Raw genomic sequence first — 25362 nt, forward strand, 5'->3', positions numbered from 1 at the left:
GTAGAGACCCTTTAGAAGCAGCGGTCTCAGTTGAGACCCAAACAAACTCTAGAGCAGTTTTTATTTTTTTTGTGGTGGAAGCGTGATCCGACTTAAGTTAAACCTCTTCTGTAGCCAGCTGTGCTTTAATTTCTGGGAAACAGAATATCATACAAATGCTAGAAGCTTGCATTGTAGTACTAGCAGCTAGCCAGAGAATGAACTGAGGTCTGTGTAAGATCTTTTCATTAACAGATACACGAATAAGGCCAGAATACGTAAAATAAAATGTCCTTTCCTGTTCCCAGTTGACCATTAAGAAGTATTAGTATTAGTATTTATTTATTTATTGTCATTGTCAAGAACAATGAAATTGCGTTTGGGGCTTCCATACAACCCAAAAAAAAGAAGAAAATAATAAATACCTATATTAATATAATATACATTTTAATAATAATAATAATAATAATAAAAACAATACAAGACAACAAAGAAAATGCTCTAAATATTGCACAACCTGAACCTGAGCAAACAATTTATGGATGAAATGAAAATCACCTCAGACGACTATATGATGAATAACTATCATGTTGCAAGTTAAAGTTCATGACAAGGCAACTCTTTCTGCAAGAGTTGCCGGGAGAAAGCCTCTTTTCTCTTAAACGGACATGGTAGCACAGCTTTGTTTTATATGGATCTGAAGAAAAGACAAGACTTCTGGAATAATGTCCTTTGGACAGACAAGAAGTGAAGATGTTTGGCCATGATGCAGAGCACCATGTTTGGACAAAATCAAACATAGCATATCAATATAACACCTCATACCAACTGTCAAGCATAGTAGTAGAGGAGTGATGTTTTGGGCTTGTTTTACAGCCACAAGACCTTGGCACTTTACAATCATTGAGGTGACCATTAACTTAAATATCAGGCTATTTGTCCAACAGCTAAAGCTTGGCCAAAATGCGTTATCCAATAGCAAAATAATCCCAAGCACACATGCAAATCCACAACAGAATGGCTAAAAAAAAGAATCAAAATGCTGCAATGACCCAGTCAAACCACAGATTTCAAGGATTTTTAGAAATCTGTGCATGAATGACTGCTAGCAAACCAAAATTCCCCCATAACGATTTGAGAGGCCGATTATGTTATACAGAAAATGATTACTTCAAGGTACTGCTACTAAAGGTGGTCATGGGGTGTACATAGTTTTCATAGGACTCTGTGCAAAATCCTTTTTTTTCATGACTGTATACACATATAACTTGTATGTCCTTATTTTAGGAATGCTGTGACAGCACAAGTAATCTTAAGTGTTTCGTTTCTGTCATTCAATTAAAGACAGCAGAGCTGTCTCTGGTTGTACTGGAAGATATTGATATTCCAAAAGCCACCCACTGTGATCTAGGCCAACAAAGTCTAAAACAGCCTATCATGTACAAACCTCAATATAGGGCTGGGCGATATGGCCTAAAATTCATATCGCGATATAATTTGACGCATGTGCGGTAACGATATATATCGCGATATATTCTTTTCTTCTGTATAACGTATTTTCCACACTATAAGGCACAACTAAAATCCGTTAATTTTCTCAAAAATCCAGAGTGTGCCTTATGTATAGGGCTGCCACAAACGATTATTTTGATAGTCGACTAGTCACCGATTATTTTTGCGATTAGTCGACTAATCAGATCATGCATCCATTGGACGTACAACGTACAGCTTAATGCACCAGCATGCATCTGCTCTTATATAATTATCATTAGCTTACAGCTTGAAGTGTTTAAGGTATGTGCTAACTAGAGATGGACCGATCTGATATTATGTATCGGTATCGGTCCGATACTGACCTAAATTACTGGATCGGATATCGGAGAAAAATAATAAATGTAATCCGATCCATTAAATATCACGAAAGCACCTCACAAAACTTGCAACACGCTGTAACTCACCTCAGAACATTAGCACGTCGGAGCAGTATGCATCACGTGATAGAGCGGCTGTGGCATGCGGGACCTGTCGGTGGTCTGGATAGCATGTGGAGCTTCGCTTAGCAACCCCGCATTTCATCTCCGACAAAGTTATCCCCGAGAGAAGTAAAGCAAGTGTGTAAGTCCATCTCTGAATGTTTGTAAAGCATTCCTGCGTTAAGCTTAACAAGCGACTGCCTCTCGCTCTCCGGCTGCTACTTCAATCATGAAACTGCTTAATGATCAGCTGATCGGCTTTTCTGTCGCGAGTCCGTGTCTCTTGTTTGCTTTTGGCCCACTTTGCACCAGACAGAGGAAACCAGCGGCTGAACAACAGCAGCACGTTTAAGCTTGATCAGCTGTTGTTAGAATTTATTTATTATTACTTTCTACTCGAGGATCTTTTTCTACGTAGCTGACGGCTGGTAACTGTGCAGGGGCGGATCTAGCAAAGTTTAGCCAGGGGGGCCGATAGGGCATTAACAGGGAAAAGAGGGCACAAAGACATACTTTTCTTTCTTATTCTCATTTAAAATGTCTAGCTTTTAATTATTTAATATTTATCTGAATCTTACACCCAAAGTTTTAATCTGATGTAAAATGTATAGAAGTCCATTATTGTATATAGTAACTGTTAAGTCTAATATACCCTAGTAAGCTATAGTACTTTTTCCTTTGGGAAGGTACCATCTGTGCAGTCTGCAATTTTGTTGAAGAAAGATGTTGAATCTATTTAATATTTCTTGAAAAATAATTGATTTCTGTGTATTTTTTTTCACACTGCATCAAATTAAGGTTGATTACGTCGATTAAGCATCATGAGGTGGAGGGTGGGGGGTGGTTCCCTATTTTTTATTTATTTATTTTTGTTGTTGCTGGGAGTTGGAACCCTATTAGTTAGGTTGCTTAATATTTATGCTAAGTACTCTTTAAAATACCAGAATAGGGAGGATGGTGTAGGTTTAAGTTTATTAGATTGATCAGTATTGCTGAACTATGAAATATTTTTTTTTGCATACAGGTATAACAGAATAGCTTTAGTGTAGTTGTTGTTTTAAACTTGAGTATGAACTTATACAAAATGCAGCAAGATATTTAAAAAACAGTTTTGTTGATTAAAAAACACTATATCGGATTCATATCGGTATCGGCAGATATCCAAATTTATGATATCGGTATCGGTATCGGACATAAAAAAGTGGTATCGTGCCATCTCTAGTGCTAACTAAAAATAAAGACAAGATGATGGTTTATTAAATTTTAATGAAATTTGCAGATTGTTTCGGTGGAGTTTAATAAACTCAGCCGTCTGCTCCTTGCTATCTAAAATATAACGGGACACCGGAGTATATTCTCGAGCATCTCACACTTCTGATAATCAGTTGTCTGCTTGACGTTTATTCAGCTGTGTAAAAACTATAATCTCAGCCAAACCGATTTACACAGGAACAAATAAAATATTGAAAAAAGCCAAACAATAACATTTTTAAGTTATCTAAGTGACTTATATTACATGCTTATCCTGAGTAGCAGGATAGCGGTAGGTTTGAAGACGATTTGACGGGAGTCCGGTGTTCTCAGCGGCTCTAGTGAGCCTTGAACCCGGCTCGCTATTGAGCTAGTGGGTAACAGACGTCTCCGAAAACGGCGCTTTTGAAAATATGTGGTGTCTTGATAAACTGAGCAGATATTTGAGGTTTACACAGCTACATTCTCGCCTAAAAACATGTTAAACGTTTATCTTGTGACCCAGAAAGAATAATAAGAATAATCTTAAAACTAACTAGCTGCTGCCATTGTTGGAAATTGAGCAGGGCCGTGCTATGAATTCTGGGACACAGCTTCTTCTTCTTCAGGTTTTAACGGCAGCTGGCATCCTTGTACATCCAGTGCTGCCATCTTCTGTTTCAGTCCGTTATTACACTCTTAAATCCTACTACTTATTCCTGCGTCTTTTGGGATCTTATAAAGCTTCAAATGACGCATCGACTATTAAATTAGTCGTCGACGATTTTGATAGTCGACTAATCGTGGCAACCCTAGTTACTCTTTATATAGTTAGGGAGGAGTCAGACCATGTTTCTTTTTAGCTGAAAAACATTACACCCAGGTAACCTGCAGCGTTGAAAACCTTTCTGTCGATGTTTGCTACCCTACAATTCGTCCTGCTCTGTAGTAAAATCAGCAACATCTGACTGTCCTGTTGCTCCCATTGAAATGTATACAGCCTATTTAAAATCTAAAACTTAAAATTGTCCGTAACCTGCTGTTGTTACCACTGTCCTGTTTGAAATGGTAACCTTATAACTGTGTGTGTGTGTGTGTGTGTGTGTGTGTGTGTGTGTGTGTGTGTGTGTGTGTGTGTGTGTACACAGAGCGACAGCCAGGTTCATAATGGATATAAGGAAGTTTTTTTCAAAAAAAGGAGCCACATTCAGGTAAAAGTGTAAAATCAAATGATCCGTCAATCAAGAATAATGTTGGATCAGTGTTTCAATATTTATATCTTTTATTAGATGTTCATGTGATTTGGTTATTTGCCTTTTGGTTGAAAGTACACTGAGAGAGGACTTTTTGTTAGTGATCTTAATAGTATTTTTTTTCATATTAATGTAATTTTTCATCTAATTGAATCTATTTGTGTATGATTGTCAGTCCAAAGAGGGAGAGAGGAAAGAAGGGAATGTGAGGAGAAAGTACAAGGTCAGGAAGAACCATGTAAGAAAACAGACAGGGAACAGTGACAGGCACAACAGAAACTGTTAAACTGACAAAGAGAAAAAAAACTGATTTTACTCACACAATCTGGAATTTGTGTTCTCCCTATACTAAAGCTGCTGTACAGAATCTGCAAAACAAACTGGGTTGAAACATTTTTGACCCTAGTTTCCACCTAAACATGACATACCATGTTCTGACTGAGAGATTTTTTTAAAACTAATTAAAACGTACAGCTCTGCTACCACTTCCAAAATAATGAAGACAGAAAACTAAACAGCAGTGGCGTTTGCAGGGTTACTGAAGTTGGACTACCTGGTATATAATGTTGTGCTACGTGATTGCTAGCAACACAACTATGTTAGCATAACATTAGCACAGTGAAGCTGGAGGATGAACGCCAACTTTTTTTCCACTCGATAAAAGTTAACGTGAGGGTTTCTGGTGGTCAGGGACAAATGCAATCGCATAGCAGGATGCTATACACGGGCCAAACTTCAGTCAGGAGAACAACTGAGATCATTCATCCACAATACGAGGTTAGTCATTAATATACTGCAACATAGAGCAGCTGCGAGAGGATTCAACATTAATGAATCAATGTTACGGAAGTGGAGGAAGCGCAGTTTTTGGCTTTTCCCATATTTCAAAAGTGCTTCATCTCTTTGCTATGACTCTCGGCATAATTTGCAGATAATAATTGTTGCAGCCACTGCGATGCTTTCGACCAAAACAGGCGCAGTTTGATGACATCCATCATTAACATGCGCTATCGCGATAGAGCGGTATAGTCAAAATCTCTATTGTTGGGCAAATTTATATCGTTTCTATCGTATATCGTTTATATCACCCACCCCTACCTCAATACCTTGGAACCTCATACTGTGAATAACAATCACCAAGTACCCAAGTAAGGAAATTTCAAGTTAAGTTTTGAATGCTGCTTTCCCTGATTTGAAAACACGGAGGTGGTAATCTAAAAAGAAAACCGACAGCAATTCGTTGTTCCTGCTGCATTTCTCTCCGTCTCTTTGTGAAGTATTTTCTCCCTGTACCTGCCTTATTGTCCCCCCCCCCACCACCACCTCTCTCAGTGAATCAGAAGGTGTCACAAATTATCTAGGTAATCACTGATCTCTACAGATCCCCAAAAAAACGTTCATCTAACTCCTTTACAGAATGTCACACTGCACCACATTTGTCTTGAAGCTCTGCATTGTTGAAAATGGCTGAAAATTGTCTTTCCCAGGTCGAACTGTTCCCTTCATAGATCACTGAGATGTCCTCCAGATAGCCAGCCCACATACACTGCCAAGGCAGCATGCTCAAATAACTCTCCCTGATAGCTCTCTTTCTCTCCTTGCACTATCAGGAAGCAACCAAGCTTATATCAGATTCAACTCCTTGTATGCTGGCAACATCCTACAATGACAGAGATCATCTGAGGACAAATGAAAATATAATTTGTAGGTTTTAATGGTAGCAACACTGATTAACAGATTATGCTCTCTAAGGAATACTTTTGCTATTTTCTATATGTTTACAAGCTCAACGTCAAACTTTTTGAAATGTCACGCATCAAAATACCAAGAAGGTGTCATCAAGGGAATTAGCTAATGCACATTAGAGGCCGTTTGTAAGTAGAGGATTACGATATTCAGTTTTGTCTTTCTAATCTAATCTTCGTCAGGACCCCCTTCTAATGACATTACTACCACTTTAGCACCATATTGTGTTGTTCAGTATCATCCGTCAAAATATGATTTTCCTACTTAAGGAAAGATAAGCACCAGCAAAAGTTTGAACAGTGAAGCAGGTGGGGTGGACTGTGTTTCAGTCCTGTCTGGGATGGCTATTTTTCCATTTTCATTTCACATTTTACAAGGCGAATTTCTCCCATCTGCAACAAGCTTCTCAACCATTTTCTTATTTGCCACAGTTGTGCATCTTGCAAGAGTGATGAGAGCGAGCACATCAAGTCTGTGGTGTCATTCAGCATACATATTTTGTCGAGGAACTGCTTAAAACTCTGCATGGTGGAAAATCGTAAGCATCGTTATGACAAGATGAGAGTGAGAACATGCTGCCTTTACCCACACAGTTTCCCACTCATCATTATCTCACCAGACCAACTATTTGCAGGTGTTGGGAGTTATCAGTGGAGCAGCTTTAGATAAGGTGGCTTTTTTCTCCCCCCCCATGTTCCTGACTCTGGCAGGACACCATGTCCGGCAACCAGCCAGCTTGTGTGCATACGTTTTTTCCCCCTATTTTATGTGGATCCTTGTATCTTCATGTTTGTGTGTGTGTGTTTATCCTGCCTGTGCAGCCACGAGGGCCGAATGTAGCAACTCTCCACTGATAACAAGTCTAAGGAGCTTGGAAAGAAAAGCGTCTGGACTTCTTTGAGTTGCTTGAAGACGTTTCACCTCTCATCCAAGAAGCTTCTTCAGTTCTAAGGGTCAAATGGTGGAGAGGCCCAGATTTAAACCCAGTGGGAGTTTCCCCCCAAAGAGGGACAAAGGACCCCATGATGATCCTCTACCTAATCACATGAGCCAAGGTGTGAAAGTGGGTGTGGGTCATAATCAGCCAGAGTTTCGGGTGAGCTCATTGTGAAACCTGGCCTACTAAAGAATAAAGAACAGATGACAAAAAAGGAGACTGACACAGAAAGAAAGACAAGAAAGAGATAACTGTAAGGGAACAGCTGACATCACTCACATGGCTTCTGTTCTTCATTATCTTTTTTTCCTCTCTGCTTTCTGTAGGTCTAACAGATTAATGGGACGGAAGACTGACCCATATCTACCCTGCTTGTCTGATTCTCCTCTTCTACTGTTTAGCCTCTCTCTAATTTTCTTTCTTCTCTCTTGTCTTTCTTTTCTCTCGTCTCTGTCTCTCCCTTAGTCTCCCTCTGAAGGACAATTGGTTTCATTCAATATGAGAAACTGGAGGCAAATCAAACTTTGCTGCATAAGTGGGTACAGGGGGAAAGAGAGGGAGAGATGCAAAGGGAATTGAAATCGACTGGCACTCAATGTCAGAATGCCAATCGGGATCAGTGTCATACTGTATAGGAAATGAAAACTGCTTTAATAAGGGCACAACTCTATTCAGCTATCCAGATGAATAGAGTCTCATTTGCTCAAATTGAAACACACCCCTGCAGGAATAAACATACACGTGACGGCATAAGAAAAATGCAAAAAAACAAACAAATATACACAGCGGTCTACAACTCTACAGTGTTAGATTAAAGACATGGCTTCAGTAGTATGGCCTTTAGATGACACGCCATGCAAACTGTGACTGTGTTTGTTGACCTGCAGCACAGGGGGAGGGGTGGGGGAATGGGGTGAAGTAATTGACCAGTTATAGCCACTGGGAGAGGTTAATTGAGGCGTTTCCTCTCGTGAAGGTGGGGGAGTTTCAATTAATGTTGTGAAGGTTGCCATGAGAGACAAAACCACAGGAACAGCAAGTCCATTAAAGGTGTAATTAACACTGGCATTCAGGTGAAACACATAGGGTGGCTCCTAACAGACTTCATTAAGCCCACAACGCCAAGGTGAAACGACGGGGCACTAGCAGTAAATAAGCATGTATACCGTAATTGTCGGGCTATAAATCGCTACTTTTTGCACAAGCTTTGAACCCTGCGGCTTTTAGTCAGGTGCGGCTTTTCTATGGATTGTCCATGATTTTTGTCATATCGTAAGACGATTTGTTTTGTTTGTTCCGCTGTTGTACGGCACTACGTTGCCTGGCGGAAGGATCGGGGTTCAAGAGTGGTATGTTTGTCACATGTCCGTCCGCCAGACAACGTAGTGCCGTACAAAGTAGCGCGAAAAACAAACTTCAAAGTAGCACTAGGCGTTCAGCAGGAGGCGTGGATGATGAGCGGCGATAAACTTGCGAAAAGCAAGTTATGCCCAACGCCACCAGTGGATTTTGATAGCGTGGAAAAGTGTGAAAACATCCACGATCACCAATGGATTTCGAAGGGTTGGACTGCTGCACGATGGAGAGGAGGACACCGCCACGGCCCTTCTGAGGGTGTTCGACTCTGACACTGACAACGAGGATTTCTTTGGTTTTGAAAGTGACAACGAAGGAGAGAAGCGGAGAGTGGATGACGAAGCCATCCTGAGCCTGTTCGTTTCCGACACTGGAGGAGAGGACTTTGGTGGTTTTAGTGCGCAGGAAGAAGAGAAAGATGGTGGTGAATGACTGACTTTTCTTCTTGTTAAAGCCGTGTCACTGCACCTGAGCCTAAAAGGTGGTCCGAATCTATTTTTCTGGTGTGCTGTAGGTTATTGTTATGTACTACATTTGTTACTCATTTATGAAGCACAGTACATGTTTCGTACTTGTAATTACCGATACTTGTACGTATACCTAAAAAGTTATGCAAATATGTACCCATAACTTGTTTTTCAAAATATTAATAAAAGTGATGTGTCTCCAAACAGCCATCTCTTTCCTGACAATTCCCTTTGTGCATATTCTCTTACATATGATAAGTCAACATTGAAACACCTGCGGCTTTTAGTCAGGTGCGGCTAATGTATGTACAAAACAGGATTTTCCCCTGATTTTAGCTTGTGCGGCTAATATTCGGGTGCGCTTTGTAGTCCGGTAATTACGGTATATGTATGTATGTGTGTATACCTATGTCAGTAGTATACCTAATTTAAAAGAGTCAAATGATACATTCCATGAAAATTTGTATTATTAAATATGTATTTGCAATTAATATTTTATAAGGCAATGCTGGGTGAGAAATATGGCTTCAAAAGCACGAGGTGTGTCCCTCGCAGTACAGACTTTTGTTGCTTTTTGGTGACACTGCAAAACTGCTATCAGCCATGGCTATAGTCCCTGAACAGGTCTGTTCAGTACAAAATGGCTCCTTAAAGGTAAAACCACTTACAAAGGCTGGGACGATTAGGCTTCATTTTATAGCAATGTTCCATGGTGAGTCTGCCTGGCACTGGACCAGATTTAGTCTGCCTGGGGGAAGGAAATAAACTCGACGCTATATGATGGCTGAAGGAAGTAATGAAATGGGAGTCCCATGAGAGACACAAATCCACATATTGTAGGTATTCCCAAGTGTTAAACTCTGAATCAAAGGCTGCTGTCTGGCAGGCATGGCTCAGAACACTGACAGCCTGACTAAAGGTCTTTTATAAGTCATAGCTTGTGGGAATTCTAGTCTAGCTAGTGGAAGATGTGTAACAAAGAACTTAAAGGAGAGCAGGCAAAAATATTTAACATGGAGATGGAAAAAAAATCTTTTATGTATACATTTTTTGAGGAACAGATAAAAGACACAAAATCAGAGTTCATGCCTTACTGTGGGGGCTTGGTGAAAGCTTAGCTGTCAATTAAAAGTGATAAGGGAAATTGAAATCCCTGTAAGTTTGAAATATCAAACTCCATTCTGTCCTCCTCATGGGAACGATTGAATAACTAACTATATTTCTGGATATACGTACGTGTATGAGGGAGCTTCAAAGCAGAGAATGCTTGCCATGTTATAATAAACCGCATTCCACCTGTAAACTAAATCTAGTATTAACTGTTGGGTTTTAACAACCAGAGAGTGGATTTAAATCTGTACTGACTCATGTTTACAGTTAAGCAACCTTATTATTCACCAACACTGATAATGAAAATCTTCCTGTTCTTTGCTTGGGTTTATTTTAACTTGTCAAGGACAAATTGCTAGAAACATTTTCAATAAATACATTAATTAACCCTGATAAATAAGATAAAGACATGTTGCAGTAGAGGCCAGGGACTGAATCTTTCACATTGTACAGTGTAAGCAAAAAGACTACCTTCAGCTTTGTAAATGCATTAAATGTAATTACCAGTATAAAGGTGCCTCAAGACTCCGATAGCCACTGCAGCATCACTTGGATGCTTCTGAAAGCGAGTGGAGGAGGTGGCATGGTTACAAAAAGAAAAAGCTGACAATGAAAAGAAGCAAAAAGTTGAAGGAGTGTGAAGACCAGGATAAGCAGAGTTTTTAAAACTGCTTTTTAAATTCCTGCTTGTACATGATAGCAGGGGATATTTAAGCCATTCAAATATTTGGGTTCCAAAGAAAGGGTGTATTTGTGCACTCTGTTTCCTTAAGAATTTTAGTAGGTTCTGGCAAGGAGTCATATATGTGAGAAAAATTGAGGACGAGGGGAGAAAGAGGGTAAAATTCTAACCACCAAATTTCCCGCAATCATGTAGCAGGATGACAAACTTAGCCAGGGCACATTAATGGGGCACAGTGCACACTGTGCTCTATATTCCAAGACTTTCATTGATTTCCAAACTCTAATATGCCATTTTGGTAGAACATGAGGCCAGGGATATGCTCTGTGCCCAACCACAATCAGTAATGACTGCAATGTTGCAGTTTTCAAATTCTGGCCTGAGATAAGCAGGAAGATATAAATGGAGTCCTGCACTGATAGAGAACACTAATGACTGTGTCAATGTCACAGCAAGTTCTACTGACAGTTTTGACAACTTGAAAGCCTACAAATTAAATCTGACAACCTCTGCTTTGAACAATCTATAAAACAGTTTCAGCAGTAGACTGATATTGTTTCTCCAGCAATAGGTGAGCGGGAATCTGATAAAGGGCTGGTTCGGTTGAACATTTGCAATATGTAGTGACTATACTGTACTTAGAGTGTAAGGTAGCTTGATAAGTTCATCCATCAGTTCATTTTCCTGGCTGCTTATCAATTTTCGAATTGCAGGGGGGCGGAGCCTATCCCAGCTGTCATGGGGGGAGAGTTGCGTACACCCTTGACAGGTTGCCAATCTATATTTGGGTAGGTCTGTAAGTCATAGGAGGCAATTCATTTTGTCTCTGTACACCACCAGAATGTGGATTTGAAATGATCAAATCAAGATGTGACTGCATTCAGCTTGATTTCAATAAATTATGTAGGAGTCATGTCATTATTATTTTTACAGAGACTTTTTCTTTTCTTTTTTCACTCAGTCTAAGTAAAAACTGTAAAAAATCACCAATAAGCAGCTTCACAGCCACTCGTCACCCAATTTTCTCGTTATCTGTACTGACAAATTTAGGCGCTAAAAGATTGATTCTAGTGTTGGATTCAGTAGCTGTTCATAGGAGCTCTTAATATGCACGCCAAAGAGGCATTGTCAATGGTCAATGACACCAAAAGGCCTGGATGATGACACGAGAAATCTAAAGTGGCAGATTTTCTTCCTTTAACGAACGTCAAAGTAAAGTCAAAAGTGCTTTCAAAGGGTTTGCTTGTCATTATCAAAGTCTAATATCCATATCTAAAACACAATCAAAGAAAGGCCAGGTTAGACTTGTCAGAAAATATTTAAGAGAGAACAACAGTCCACCAGGATTCTTTGGACACATAAATCCAGTGGTGCATTCACACTAGGCAGGCCTTCTACTGCACCTGAGCACTACTGTCCCACGAATTCACTCTCCTGCTGGCAGGCACTCATGTTATACTTGTGGGCCTAATTCTGCTGCACTTTGTCTCAGCATCTTAACTCCTCTCTCAGATACGCTCTCTTTCACCCGCAAAAACTCTTAAAAAGCACTCTTCCAGAACACAATGAGTTTCTGGTTTTTATGTGCCCTGTGGATTAATTAGGAAAGTGGTGAGACACTGTTTTTCCACATATTTGTTATTTTCTTTTACTTACTAGATTGTCACACAGGCAGCTGTCACGGAGAAAGTGTAGGAGCTTCGTGCCTGGGCGATTACCAATCACATTACCTGTGTATCTTGACTGAGTCCAACTGAATCATGCCAGGACCACCTCTTCAGGTGGATCAGGATATGGTGCACTTAACTGTACCTGAGCACAGCCTTGTCAAATGAACTGGACTTTGGGGGTCAAATAGGCTTGGGGTTACTCTGCAGGGTTGCTCTTGTGAGTATGCCTTAAGACTTACTTGTACAATAATGATAGGAAAAGCACATATGGAAAAGGAAAGAAAGGGGTTGTGATCCAAAGCATGCCGCATCATTTGTAAGACATGTTAAATACAGTTACTGTATATGGCAAAGCCATGCGTGGCTTCCAGTGGAACTAGGTCACTAGTATTTAATGACGATGTGACTGATGATAGAAGCAGAAAGAGAAATTCTGAAGTACATAGAGCTTAAACATTCTGCTCAGATACAATCAACTGATGCAAAACTGATCAGGACAGCAGGTGGTGTGCATGAATATGCTAACTCAGCATGTTCTTTGAACATGCTCATGTTTTCTGTGACCTAATCTGTTTGCAACTAAAGAATATGAATGTGAGCTTCACTAACAAGTGTGGTCGAGAGATTAGGAATTTAAATCTCTGCTTTGGGATGCCCATGGGTCCCAGACTCTGGGCGGTTATTGACTGCAAAGAATTGGCATCCAAATGTTAAACATAATCCTTGGACTTATGAATATGTTTGTTTGCCCAATTCTGACCCTGTGAAAAGTGAGGGACTATGTGAAAAAGCTGTCTGTAATTCCCAAATGACTAAACACAATTAATTAAAGCTAAAAGTCCACATTTCAATGTCGACTGGTTCCATTTCTTTGTCGTACAAAAACAGAATTTATAACAATTTTGTTATCGTCCAAACACTTACTGAACTGACTGTTTTCTTAAGGTTTAAAACCTGGTGACAAAAACATACATTAAATATTGCTTTGACAAAAAATGTCATATATATATGCCAAAGATTTTTTAAAATCCTGCATTTTATTTTGCTCAAAGGAGTATGAAACTTTCAATTACTCCCTCATTATCAACTTAATTGTATTTTACATGGGATAAAATCCTCGTTTACCTACTGTCTTTCCAAATGGAGAAAAAATATTTGAACTTCTTAACTCATTAGCCACGTGTAACCTGTCCTGTATGTGTACACTTTAGTATTTGAGGCTATTACAAATTAATTTCAGCCGCTGACCAGCCTGGATAGCAGTGGAATTGATTTGAAATTTTACATTATCATAACACTGGTCAGGACAAACTGGCAGGCGAGATAGTGAAAGGATTTCAGCAGGATGACATTACTGGAGATGAGAAAAATTATGGGCATGGACATGAATAAGCACTGAGATAAATTCAAGACAACTGTGGAAAATGGACTCTGCTTGATCCTGGTCTTTCCAGGATTAAGGCTTGTCTCTACTGAACATTTGAAGTATCTTGAAAAGACCTATGCAAAAATAAAATGACAATCAGTAAATTAAGTTAAAATAAATATAATTGGTTTGCATTAATTTAGCCATATCTTTGAACAGATAAAACCTTCTCAAAGAGATATATATGCACACAATGTATGGCCTTGTGTGCAGTCCATAGGAAATAGGAAAAAAAAAAACATTCAGCAAAGACCTGACAAAGGCCCTGAGAGATGCATCTGGCCCTTCAGTTGATCCATCTGCTGTTTGCCAAAGCTTCATCTGAAATGGTCTCAGTGGAAAGCTGGCTGTCAAGAAGCCATTTGTAAGAAAAGGAAAAAAAAAACCCTGAGGTGTGCCAAATTATAAAAGAACTGTAATAAACAAATATTGTGGTGTGATGAAACCAAATTTTAAATTTTTGGTTTACATCAATGTCAATATGTACGGAGAAGATCAGAAGAGAGCTTCACAGTGAGTGTCTAAAGCCATTTGTGAAACAGAGAAGAGGCTCTGTTGTGGTTTGGGGCTGCATTTCAGCCAGTAACATTGGGGACATTGTCAAAATTGATGGGATTATGAGCACATAAAAGTGCTGTCAGAGTTTGAGCCACCATGCAGTGCCATGTAGAAAGTGTATGGTTGGCAATGGCCTAATTTATCACAAATACACTGACAGTGCAGTAAAAAAATAGAAAGAAACCCCCACAGTGGAACATTGTCAGTCATGTACTGACCTCCACAGAGCCCTCAACATCATTGAAGAGGTACTATTTAAAGAAATTACAATAAATTTGCTTAAGAGAATTCAAGCGTGTTTAAGAAAAAACATTGTCATCCCCAAAATTACCTTAATGATTATACAACAAATTCTACCAGCTCTGTTTTTTTGTATATGCTGTATTTCAGTGTATGTTTCCACATGTTTCAATCAATTGCTGCACATATTTCTTTTAAGTTTAAAGACAATGAGATGTGGCTCGAGTCTTGCACAGTACTGAATAATGCTCAGAGGACGGATATTCACGTTAAATGTGATCTAAAATATTCAAGTAATTTGTTTATTTATTTGATTTTGTAATGATCCAAGTACAGAATACCTAAAGGTTAACTGCATTCACTGCACTCCAACTTAAAAATAACTGATGATGCAAGGAGATGTTACATAGATACTGCACATTTTTAACAACAGAGTAACATTTTACTAGCTTTTATATGTCCTAGGAGTAGACGGGGCTGGTGATGTGTAAGGTTACCTGAAGAGGAATTCAGTAAAACGCACACTCGTCATTCATACAGTATTCATTCTTCAGCAAAGTGACCTTCCCTTGCCCTATGCCCATAAAGTTTTCATTGTTGTCATAAGTCAGACAACCATAAACCAACATATTCTGACCTTAGTATAAACCTAATTACATTTGGTTCCACTTAGTATTTAAGCACAGGTTACATCTAACCGGTGACCCTTTAAAGACGAGGTCATACGCATAGCTATGAATTCCATGAACTACGAGTTTGTAAAAACAGCTTATTTATTTTAAGTGACTCTCCAATCTGAAAGCAGGCTGATACTTGTCAAAGATGAATGCCTTAGGCAGGATATAGAGCTTTTATGTTGTGGAAGTGATGGAGATTATACCTAAATCTATTTGCCCTCTAAGTTTCAGAATATCGGTTACCTTATGTTACTTTTACTGGTACTACATTCTTCCATTCAAAACTAAAAATAAAATAGATTAAAAAATAAATTAAAACGGTGCTCTCTCAGGAAACAGTACAGATTGTTGATAATGTTGTAGGAACTGTACTAATCGTGAGAAGGTGACATTTTCTCCTGTGTGTATTGTAACTGCACATGAGCTATTCTACAGTTTGAAGGCATGGTTTCCTTTGGTGAGCTTGTGGTTGCTAAAACTTTTCTGGATGGCAGCGTGAAATCATCAGACATTAATAAAAAACAAGAAATTCTTCCTTCTTGAAATATCCATGTTAAAGAATGGAAGGTATGTACTGATTATGGCAAATAAGTGCTGTGTTTATTATAAATTAATTCCTATATAAAACTTCATTAAGGTAGGGAGAGAGAGAAAAAATTACTTTTGGTGGGCGTCAATTCGCTATTCTGCAGTACTATTGTCTTTTATTTCACAGCATTGCGTGGATTTATATTATGTTGTTTAAAAAAATTGAATGCACTGCATTGTGCGTGGCTGTAATATGTTACAGTGCATTGCATGTCATGCTTTCTTGTGTTGTTTGGTTCTGCAGTGCCTTGAAAGACATTGTGCATTCTCAGGGTTTCTTTTTATGTGTTGTCTACCACAGCACAGTGTTTCATTGCATATCATTGCATTGTGTTGTCACTAGGCAGGTGCATAAAGGCCTGAAGGATTACACTCATCCTCAGAGGAGGTGCCAGAAGTGGGCCTCCAGGACATAGGGCTTTGGACTAATCTGGTTATACAACTATTGTTTGTCACAGAGTCGTTTAAGTGCTGCTAGCTTGGAGAGGTATTAGTGACATCATCGCAAGCTGTCTAGTATTCAGTGGATTGCAATACAGCTGGTTGATGTTGTTGAAAGTAAACACAGCAGCTTAATGCCATGTAATTGTGGAGACATGGCAACAAGGCAAGGGTAAATACTCATACAATATGCAAATTATCCTTCTATAAATAGAAAAAGATAGATAGGTTGAATACACACTTACACACATACCCCAAAGACATACACCCATCGGTCCATCCACGAGTTACTAATTAATTGGATCAGAAACCAAGGCACATTGATTTTCCAATGACAGACTCAGGTTTTCAAGATCATGGTGCACACAAGCTGTGAGAGAATGTATACATACTCTGTTTATGAATGCATATATACATATTTTATGTACATTGTGTTATTTGAAATACCCCATGTTTTAGTCCATGTTTGGCCTCTTGGAAAGCAGCTCTCTTTAGTGCAGTACGTGTCATGTCCATAAAATGACCCCCTTCAAGAGCACAAGTTTTAGGAATGATGCCATCTGGTCCGTTAAGAATGAACCTCGAGTTCATTCTGCTCTGAGAGCTGAAGTGGTGAGGAGGAGGTCTAGCCAGTGAAGTATTTTAATGAGATTCCATGACGTCTGTTTTTAACTGGCTCCTTCTTATCATTCTTTGGTGAATAGGCAATGTGGGATTAAATATAAATGTACTCTGTTGTAAACAACTACATTAACTGTAATCATGTTTTTGTTTCATTTTTAGTTACAAAAGAGATGGGTTTACCTCAGTGTAAGTAAAGTCATTAAAGAGACACGAGTTGTAGGTGAAAATGTTTAATTTTAAGTTAAAATACTTAAAAAGACATATTTTAAGATATATATGGGCTGACTATATTGTTGTAAGAGCTCCCAGTGCCCTGCTGACTCAATAACTTCAAAGTTTCAAACAATCTCTGGAAGTAATATCAGCATATGAACTGTGTACTGGGAGCTTCATGCTATTGATTTCCATTGCTGAGCAGCTCCTATACGAGTCATGTGCAGGTGGACCAGTACTTCTGTTAATATAGTGTATAATTATCCATATTCTCAAAAAGAAGTTGTGCTGCAATTTACTCATTTTCAGGAATTAAAAATGTTAACTCAAAACAAAGAGAAGCAGATCCATTGACTCAGCCGATTGTTCACGTTTTTGAACACGAAACTGATACACACTTTGTGAAGAACACTCATCGGCTTACCCGCACTGTCTCTGTAGTCCATGTGAATGAATGTTAACATGGATGAATGTGTGTGGGGTCATATGTATACATTTGTGGGTGGGCATGCATGCCAATCTCTGGCAGTGGGGTTAAATGGGGAGAGAAGAAATCGAATACTGGGATGTAGTGAGAGAAAGAAAGCTGAGTTGTGGCTGGCTGTGAGACACAAAACCCTTAATTACACTGTACAGACATCACAGGAATAGCAGTCTGCCTGGCTGTAATGGGATCCAGATGAGGGAATTATACCATTTCCTGATGAAATGGCTTCAATATGGGGGACAGCGCTACCGTCCTGACTTCTAATAGAGCTGATGAGGGAGCAGGGAATCAAAGAACTTCAGATGATGGGGGTGGGTTGCTTGGTGGGGGGCTGAAACTCAGTAGGGGGCAGTGTTTGAGTGTATACTACCCATGCTGTGGTTTTCTGAATAAAACTCAGCGGTTTGAGAAGAATATGTAATTGTGTTTTTCTAACCCATCTTACAGATAAGTTTGACACATTTTCCTAATAGAAAACTCCAGACTGTAAGATGCCACCAGTTATTTAAAGCTGACAATTGCATATACTTGCATACTTCAGATTATACATTAGGTTTTAAATACAATGTTATTCAAGAGCCTTTTTTAAGATGAAATATCTAATTGGAAACATCTAAATAGATACAAAATTGTGGGAATATGACAAACTGCTTACAATTCATTTAAAGTGTGGACTCCTTGCTAATGAATGTGACAGCTTTGCACTGAAGGTTAAGGTAGCGATAAATTCACAAAATGACAAGACAGTTAAGTTGCCTCAGAGGCACTGCTTGAAACAATTATAAATGTTATCCATCCATCCATCCATCCATCTTCATCCGCTTATCCGAGGTCGGGTCGCGGGGGTAGCAGCCTAAGCAAAGAGGTCCAGACCTCCCTCTCCCCAGCCACCTCCTCCAGCTTGTCCGGGGGAATACCAAGGCGTTCCCAGGCCAGCCGAGAGATATAATCTCTCCAGCGTGTCCTGGGTCTGCCCCGGGGCCTCCTCCCGGTGGGACATGCCTGGAACACCTCGCCCAGGAGGCGCCCAGGGGGCATCCTTGCCAGATGCCCGAACCACCTCAGCTGGCTCCTTTCGATGTGGAGCAGCAGCTGCTCTACTCTAAGCCCCTCCCGGATGGCCGAACCTCTCACCCTATCTCTAAGGGAGAGGCCAGCCACCCTTCGGAGGAAGCTCATTTCCGCCGCTTGTATCCGCGATCTCGTTCTTTCGGTCACTACCCACAGCTCGTGGCCATAGGTGAGGGTAGGGACGTAGATCGACCGGTAAATTGAGAGCTTCGCTTTTACACTCAGCTCCCTCTTCACCACGACTGACCGGTGCAGCGTCCGCATTACTGCAGCCGCAGCCCCAATCCGTCTGTCGATCTCCAGCTCCCTTCTCCCATCACTCGCGAACAAGACCCCGAGATACTTGAACTCCTCCACTTGGGGCAGGAACTCATCCCCGACCCGGAGTGGGCACTCCACCCTTTTCCGGCTGAGAACCATGGCCTCAGATTTGGAGGTGCTGATCCTCATTCCCGCTGCGTTACACTCGGCTGCGAACCGCTCCAGTGCGAGCTGGAGGCCCTCACCCGATGAAGCCAACAGAACCACATCATCCGCAAAAATCAGAGATGAGATTCTGAGGCCACCAAAGCGAAAGCCCTCCGCCACTTGGCTGCGCCTAGAAATCCTGTCCATAAAAATTATGAACAGAACCGGAGACAAAGGGCAGCCTTGGCGGAGCCCATCACCCACCAGGAACGAGTCCGACTTATTGCCGGCAATGCGAACCAAGCTCTTGCAACGGTTGTATAGGGATTGAATGGCCCGTAGCAATGGGCCAGACACCCCATACTCGCGCAACACCTCCCACAGGACGCCCCGAGGGACACGGTCGAATGCCTTCTCCAGGTCCACAAAACACATGTAGACTGGTTGGGCAAACTCCCATGCACCCTCAAGTATCCTCGAGAGGACAAAGAGCTGGTCCAGTGTTCCGCGACCAGGACGAAAACCGCATTGTTCCTCCTGTATCCGAGGTTCGACTAGCGGACGAACCCTCCTCTCCAGCACCCTGGCATAGACTTTCCCGGGGAGGCTGAGGAGTGTGATCCCCCTGTAGTTGGAACACACCCTCCGGTCCCCCTTCTTGAAGATGGGGACCACCACCCCGGTCTGCCAGTCCACAGGTACTGCCCCTGATCTCCACGCAACATTGCAGAGACGTGTCAACCAAGACAGCCCTACAACGTCCAGAGCCTTCAGGAACTCGGGGCGGACCTCATCGACACCAGGGGCTCTGCCACCAAGGAGTTGTTTAACTGCCTCAGTGACCTCGCCCCCGGAAATCGGTGGGTCACACCCCTCATCCCCAGACTCTGCTTCCTCCCCGGAAGACGTGTCAGTGGGATTAAGGAGGTCCTCGAAGTATTCCTTCCACCGCCCGACAATTTTCTCAGTCGACGTCAACAGCGCTCCGCCAGCACTATACACAGTGCAGGTAGAGCACCGCTTTCCCCTCCTGAGACGCCTGACGGTTTGCCAGAATCTCTTCGAGGCAGTCCGAAAGTCTTTTTCCATGGCCTCTCCGAACTCCTCCCACACCCGAGTTTTTGCTTCAGCCACTGCCCGAGCCGCATTCCGCTTGGCCTGTCGATACCTGTCGGCTGCCTCCGGAGTCCCACAGGCTAACCAAGCCCGATAGGCCTCCTTCTTCAGCCTGGTGGCTCCCTTCACCTCTGGTGTCCACCATTTGGTTCGGGGATTACCACCACGGCAGGCACCAACCACCTTGCGGCCGCAGCTCAATGCAGCAGCTTCGGCAATGGAGACGCTGAACATGGTCCATTCGGACTCAATGTCCCCAGTCTCCCTCGGAATGCTGTTGAAGCTCTGCCGGAGGTGTGCGTTGAAGATCTCGCGGACTGGGGCCTCTGCTAGACGTTCCCAGCACACCCTCACTACGCGTTTAGGTGCACCAGGTCTGTCCAGCGTCCTCCCCCGCCACCTGATCCAACTCACCACCAGGTGGTGATCAGTTGACAGCTCAGCCCCTCTCTTTACCCGAGTGTCCAGAACATATGGTCGCAGGTCTGGTGATACGATTACAAAATCGATCATCGACCTACGGCCTAGAGCATCCTGGTGCCACGTGCACTTATGGACACTCTTATGTTCGAACAGGGTGTTCGTTATGGCCAAACTGTGATTAGCACAGAAGTCCAATAACAAAGCACCGCTCGGGTTCAGATCAGGGAGGCCGTTCCTCCCAATCACGCCCCTCCAGGTCTCGCTGTCGTTACCCACGTGAGCATTGAAGTCTCCCAGCAGGACAACAGAGTCTCCAGGTGGAGCACCTTCCAGCACCCCCCCCAGGGACTCTAAGAAGGCTGGGTACTCCGAACTGCCACTCGGCGCATAAGCGCAGATGACAGTCAGGACCCGTTCCCCGACCCTAAGGCGCAGGGAACAAACCCTCTCGTCCACCGGGAAAAACCCCAACGTACCGGCAGCAAGCCGAGGGGATATAAGAATACCCACCCCAGCCCGCCGCCTCTCACCAGGGGCAACTCCAGACTGAGACAGAGTCCAGCCCCTCTCCAGGAGACTGGTTCCAGAGCCCAGACAATGCGTAGAGGTGAGCCCAACTATATCTAGCCGGTACCTCTCAACCTCACGCACCAACTCAGGCTCCTTCCCCACCAGAGAGGTGACATTCCATGTCCCTATTGCCAGTCTTGGCAGCCGGGGGTCGGTCCGCCAGGGCCTCCGCTCCTGGCCGCCACCCGGCTCACAATGCACCCGACCCCTATGGCGCCTCCTGCGGGTGGTGGGCCTGCGGGAGGATGGGCCCATGTCTCCTCTTCGGGCTGTGCCCGGCCGGGCCCCATGGACTAAGGCCCGGCCACCAGACGCTCGCCCTCGGGCACCCTCCCCGGGCCTGGCTCCAGGGCGGGGCCCCGGTAACCCTATCCCGGGCAGGGTAAACTGTTCCCTCGATATTCTTTTCATGGGGGTCTTCTGAATCGCTCTTTGTCTGGTCCCTCACCCAGGACCGGTTTGCCATGGGAGACCCTACCAGGGGGCAAAAGCCCCCAGACAACATAGCCCCTGGGATCCCTGGGACACACAAACCCCTCCACCACGATAAGGTAGCGATTCAAGGAGGAGCTTTTATATGCTTTTTTTTTTTTTTTAAAACTAGGACAATTTTTCAGTTTCTTCCATCTATCTGTCATTTACAATTAGTTTTTAAATAGCTGGCTACAAGGTATCTCTCTGCAAATGATGTGAAGTAATAAGCTACATTCTCTACGTATAAAAAAAAATACCACTCTGGTGTCTTTTTGTTTTGTTGAGACAGCTCTGACTGAGTCTTTATAACAGTACCAATATGACGGAACAGTGTTTCTTTCTAGGCAAAACTACTATTGGTTTTTGCAGTAAAATAATAAAAATAAATAATCTCAGAATTATATGCATATACAGTGCTGTGAAATTATTATGATTTCTTATTTTATTTTTTTGCTATTTAAACCTAAACCTGACCCTATGTGGGGAAAAATGCCTCCCTTGTTAAATAATTACTTAGATTGGTGATTAGCCGCAATTTCTTTGAAGAGCTCAATTTCGTTTCACTAGCCTCGCCCAGGCCTGATTACTGCAAAAGCAACACATCATGACATAATCTGAAAAAACACAGAAGGAAAAAATAAATAAATAAATTCACTGACATCAGTCTGGAATGGGTTACAAAGCCCATTCTAAGGCTTTGGGACTCCAGCGAACCACAGTGAGAGGCATAATTCACAAATGGAGAAAGCTTGGAACTGTGGTGAACCTTCCCAGGAGTGCCTGGCCTACCAAAATTAATCCAAGAACGTGTCAATGACTCATTCAGGAAGTAACAAAAGACCCCAGAACATTTAAAGAACTGCAGACCTCACTTCCCCCAATTTAAGGTCAGATTTCATGATTCAACAATAAGAAAGAGACTGGGCAAAAATGGCATCCATGGGAGGGTTCCAAGTAGAAAACCACTGCTGACCAATAAGAATACCAAGGCTCCTCTTACATTTGCCAAAAGAAACATCCTGATGATCACTGAGCCTTTTGGAAAAATATTCTCTGGACTGATGACACAAAAAGTTGAAGTTTTTGGAAGGTTTGCATCTCAATACATCTTGTGTAAAACTAACACATCATTCCATGGCAAGAACATCATACTACATGAAGGTTGTAGTCTGGACTGTTGTAACTGATTAAACCATGCATTCTGTTCTCTACCAGAAAACCCTGAAGAATAATGTCAGGCTATCGGTTAGTGCCCTGAAACTTAATCGTGCTCGGTTTACGAATAGCCAGAGTCTGGATTTAATCTGATTGAGACACTTTGGCATGGCATTAAACAGGCTGTTAATACTCAAAAACTCTACAGTATGGCTGAATTCAAACAAAGGAGTGTCAAAAAAAAAAAGAGAGAGAAAAATCTTAAACAGCTTATGCTAAATTTTTGTAAGAGCCCTTGAATGAAAGCTGAAACTCTGCACTTCAATCACAAATTGAATGTTTGGTAGAAACAAATTATATGTTTGTACCAAACATTATGGAGGGCATTGTACATACTGATTAAAAGGAAAGTAAAAAGCCTCAAATTGGAAGCTGGAGGATGGTAGAGGATTAAATTATCTTTCATGCTAGAGATCCAAGTTGTAGTCATACCCATCAGTTTTTCACAGATGATTTGCATGACTTTTAAATACGTTGTCATATATGTCACTTGCCATGGTGACACTGGATTTGCTACAAAAAATACAAGCTTCAGACATTAAATATATTTCCAATCAAAATGCACTACTTGCAAATTCGTGTTCACTAACATGAAAACGTGATCTCTCACTGCTTTTATCAAGTTCTTTAGAGTCTCATCTACACCCTCTTTCCAACTTTCTCTTCCCCTCTTTTCATGCTTTTTTATTGTCCATAACACTCTTTGTCAGGTGACATTTCCAGCGAGGAACACGGAGGCTACTGAAGCACAGTTCTTGTGTAAAATAAAACTCTTTTCAATTGAATTGCAGCTTAAAGGAAGACATGTTTTTGCTGTTCACCATTCCCTTTCTTCTATCTTTTAGGCCAATGTCAGTGATGAGAATAAATAGCAAAATGAAAGGCAGAGAATAAACACACACAGGAGACGATTTTATCTGTGAAATTTCACTTTCCAGGTCTTTCTTTTGTCTTTCGGATCCAGGTACAACTCCTCTCTCATTCCAGCTGCTTTTCCTTTACCGGTGTTACAAAACTACAACTTTGGATAACCATCGATGGTTATAACGAAACAATGATTGATTATTACAAAAATGGCGAGATGGTAAAGTACAAACGTGTGACAGAAGCGAAGTGTGACAAAATATGCCTGTACGGGTGAATACTGCATTCCATGTACCACTGAGAAACATGAAAAAGCAAAGGTAGCGACAGACTTATCGGCAGGAATAAAAGAGTGAGATAAAGAAGTAAGAAGGTGGGGGGTATTAGAAGCATAGTCCAACTCTCTAAGGCTGGGGATGGGGGGGGCAGCATTAAATAAATGATAAATATTCAACAGAAAGCAAGCAGGCACTCAGGAGACACCCTGACAGCCCAAACAAATACTTAGTGAGCGTACTCTAGCAACCATATCACATGTACCAGAATACACAGCAGTCCCCAGTTGATTTTACTGACAGCAGACAACACAGGCAGAATGGGGCTAGGTAAGGTACAGGTGATGAAAAATAGTGTAGTGGTAGGCAAGGGAAAGAACGGAAAAGGTGGAGACTACAGCTGTAACACTGGGAAGGGACTGTTTGCACAGGCTGACAATTTTTAGTATTTTCTTCAGTGCCTTTGCCCACAACATGTTTTTTCACCCTCATTTCTCTCATGGCCCTAATCTCTGCCAATCTTGATTCAATTTGTCTCTCTCCATCTTTGCTGTAGCTCTGAAAAGTTCCAGAAAGCAGACCTAACCCTTCTCGCAACCCCTCCTAAGGGACCATCCATCAGCTGCTGGCCCCAGACGGATTCCGGAAGGGAAAAAAAGGGCGGATAAAGAGCTGGAAGGAATGATGGAGGTGGATGGAAAATAATTTTGTGGGTTAGGTCTGGAGGTCAGAGCACCACGGCCAGTGGGTAGAGGGGGCGTCCTTACCACGGGAAATGAGATAATATGTTGGGAGTCAGGTGAAAAATGGCCATGTTGCTCCACTGGGAATATCTGCTGAGCAGAAGGTGAGAGGAGCTTTTAGTCTTTCAAGGTACGTAGCCAGACACATGCATGCTTAGGAAGAGAATCATGTCACACGTGTACAGATGCAGAAAAGATATAAATATATGATACAAAAAATGAATAAAAGTGTAAGGAAGAAGACTCTAAGACCAACCTGCTATGAATTTACACACACACTAACCCACACTAATAACTTACACTTAAACCTGACACTTTCATCCATAATGACACTCATTAAGAAACACTTCAACACACACACATCCTCATTTGCACTCTGCAAGAGCATACAGGACTCGTTAAAATTCACACATGTACTCATACAGGTTTCCACGTATAATGGTGGCGATGTACTTTGCTAAATAGAACAAACATCAGTTTTCCCTGCTCCAGTACAGAAGCATTTGTCACAGTGTCATGATGTGTAGTCACATCTCTTACTCAGCA

The 25362-nt window shown here is 41.8% G+C and overlaps 2 protein-coding genes and 1 long non-coding RNA gene across 10 annotated transcripts in view; 2 read left to right on the plus strand and 1 right to left on the minus strand.

The window, feature by feature from the left end:
- The window catches only part of LOC309713259 (uncharacterized protein), a 396604-nt gene that overhangs the window by 187615 nt on the left and 183627 nt on the right, over positions 1–25362 (plus strand). The gene's annotated exons all lie outside the window — the stretch shown is intronic.
- The window catches only part of sdk2b (sidekick cell adhesion molecule 2b), a 284764-nt gene that overhangs the window by 152550 nt on the left and 106852 nt on the right, over positions 1–25362 (minus strand). The window contains exon 1 of one of the 6 annotated variants that reach the window (XM_082544733.1): positions 1938–3349. The exons of the other annotated variants lie outside the window; for them this stretch is intronic. The gene's annotated coding sequence lies outside the window, so the exon portion shown is untranslated. Of the gene's footprint in view, positions 1–1937; positions 3350–25362 lie in introns of those variants that run through there. 6 annotated transcript variants of the gene reach the window in all.
- Positions 2019–24681, plus strand: LOC309713264. Its single transcript, XR_014278539.1, has 3 exons — positions 2019–2094; positions 4331–4393; positions 24630–24681. It is a non-coding gene; the product is annotated as an uncharacterized lncRNA (long non-coding RNA).

The sequence above is a fragment of the Aulonocara stuartgranti genome (assembly GCF_965226115.1).
Source record: "Aulonocara stuartgranti genome assembly, chromosome: 8".
In the NCBI taxonomy this organism is placed as follows: Eukaryota; Metazoa; Chordata; class Actinopteri; order Cichliformes; family Cichlidae; genus Aulonocara; species Aulonocara stuartgranti.